The sequence below is a fragment of the Penaeus chinensis genome, chromosome 33, assembly GCF_019202785.1.
Source record: "Penaeus chinensis breed Huanghai No. 1 chromosome 33, ASM1920278v2, whole genome shotgun sequence".
NCBI classification, from domain to species: Eukaryota; Metazoa; Arthropoda; class Malacostraca; order Decapoda; family Penaeidae; genus Penaeus; species Penaeus chinensis.
Window position 1 is genome coordinate 15409842 of NC_061851.1, and position 2500 is coordinate 15412341.

Consider the following 2500-nt stretch of genomic DNA (forward strand, 5'->3'; position numbering starts at 1 on the left):
CTCCCTCTCCCTCTCCCTCCCTCCCCCCCCCCCCCTCTCTCTCTCTCTCTCTCTCTCTCGCTCGCTCGCTCGCTCGCCCCCCCCCCTATTCTCCCCTTTTCTCGCTCCCTCTCTCTTTTCCTATCACATCTGTATTTTCCTCGGTTCACATAAAGTGTAAATATATAAGTATATAAGTGTATAAGTGTAAGCACATCCCTCGATTACGCTTATTCCCGTTTTATTCCATGTTATTTAAACCCGCCTTTGTTTTGCTTTTTTATGGATTGCTTCTGTTCTACTGGATATATATGATATCGTTTCCCCCCCTTCCTTTTCTCTTGATTTGAGATTTCCGTTTCGTGTTTTCCTCTCCTGTGTTTGTTTCTTTCGCTCTCTCGTCCTATTTCCTTTTCCTCTCGTTCTTGCTCTTTCCTCATCGCTTTCACCCTTCTTCTCTTCATCGACCTATCTCTTTTTCCTTCGTTCCTCTCGGCTTTACCTTTTGTATGTAATTTTTTACTTTCCATCTTCTCCTTTTCTATCATCCTCCCCCCTCTCCTTTTCCCTCTTGCCCGACTTTCCCCCCCCCCCCCACTCCTTCTTCCTCTTCTTCTCCCTCTCCTCTCTCTCCATCTCCCACTCTTTCTTTTTCTCCTTCTCCTCACTCTCCTTTTCCTTCCTCTCCCTCTTCCTTTCCGTCTCCCTCTCATTCTCCCCCATCTACGTCATCCCTTCCTTTTCCTCCTCTTCCTTTCTCCTTCCTCTTCCTTTCTCCCTTCTCCCCCTTTCCACCCATCCTCGATTTTTATATCTCTCACCCCCTCCTTCCTTTCCTCTTTCCCTCACCTCTCCCAACTCTCACTCCCCCCCCCCTTGTCCTCCAACTCTCACTCCTCCTACTTCGCTTTTTCTCATTCTCTCTCTCTTCTTTTTTTCTTCCTCTTTCTAACCCTTTGTCCGCGTGGCCCTTGTGTGAATAATTCCGCGCCTGTGTGTGCCTCGGCCCTCGTCTTCTCGCGTCCCCTCTCGTCCTCCCTTTATCCTGCCTCCTCTTTCTTCGTCCTCACTCGTCCTCGATCTCCCTTTCGCCCCGTTTCGTTCTCTCTCGTTTCTCCTCGTCCTTCCTTTCGCCCTGTTTCGTGCTCCTAAGCTTGTTCTTATCCTCCCTTCGTCTTCCCTCACTTCCTTCATCTCTCGTCTTTCTCCCCCGTCCTTGCTTGTCCTCTTTCGTTCTTCCCTCCCTCCTTGTCTCCTCCTTCGCCCTCCATCTTCGCCTCATCTCCTCCCTCCTCTTCCCTCGTCTTCATGTATGTATCAAGAGGCTCCACAGGCGGTGAGAGAGAGAGAGAGATTAATAAGAAATATAATTATATATATATATATATATATATATATATATATATATATATATATATATATATATATATGTGTGTGTGTGTGTGTGTGAAGGGAAGGGAAAAGGAAGGGGAAGGTAACAGGAAGGAAGGGAAAGGAAAGGGGTAGGAAAGGGGTAGGAAAGGAAGGGGAAGGAAATCGCACAGTGTAAGCAAGTTTGTTTGATTGTTCTATGTTCTCATAAATTTAATTGTGATCTGTAATAATGCTGTTTCAGTAGACAGCTTACTTCTGAAACTATGTTGTGATTTGGATAGTAGGTCATTTGTCTCCAGAAATATTGTCAATTGGTCTGATACGATTTTTTCGAGAACTTTAGACAGTGTAGGTAAACATGGTAATAGGGCGATAGTTATTGACTTGCTGTGTCTCCGGATTTGAAAACGGGTGTTATTGTACCATTTTCCCAAAGCGATGGGAAACCACCGGTGACCGGAAGTGTTAGTGATAACCGTTAGATAATAAGCCATTGGAGGTAGACTGACTTTAATAAAGCGAGGAGCAATGGCATCTGCTCCCACAGCGTTAGTTTCACGCAGGTGTTTTATTATTAAGATTACGGTTTCTATTTTTACAGGCTGTGGTCTGTGTACTTTGCTGAGATATGGAAGCGTTTGTTTGTTTTTGTATGTGAGATATCCAATTTTAGCGATGAAATCGTATAATTCATTCGCACTAATTCTGGTATTTAGATGATCCCTGCAATGTGTTCTTTTTACAATTTGTTATTTATTTCTAAAATAATCAGTTTTGGCTCCTTGTATAAGTGATTTGACAATTCTATTTTTTTGTTTGTAATTTCCCTGGAGTTCCATGTTGTGTCAGTCATTTTTGAGAGCTTTATGAACGCTTTTTCTGTCTGTTGTTGCTCTCTTGATGGCGTTTATCCATGGAGCAGGAGGACGTCTAACAGTTTTAGTAACACATGGAGCGATGGCGTCTATGCTGTCATTAATCACTTCCGTAAAGACATTTACCTGTTTGTCTACATTATCCGTTTGCAAAATTTCGAAAAGAGTCGATTCCTTGGCAATCATTTGTTGGCATAATAACTGTAGAGTCGTAGTTGGTGAATTCTCGGAAACTTTTTTTTGAGTGGTGGTCGTTTTGATTTTTTTAAAAT

At 43.3% G+C, this 2500-nt stretch overlaps 1 protein-coding gene across 3 annotated transcripts in view; it reads left to right on the top strand.

Annotated features, from left to right (window-relative positions):
- Nucleotides 1-2500, top strand: part of LOC125043011 (FGFR1 oncogene partner 2 homolog) — a 47500-nt gene that overhangs the window by 8120 nt on the left and 36880 nt on the right. The window lies entirely within an intron of this gene.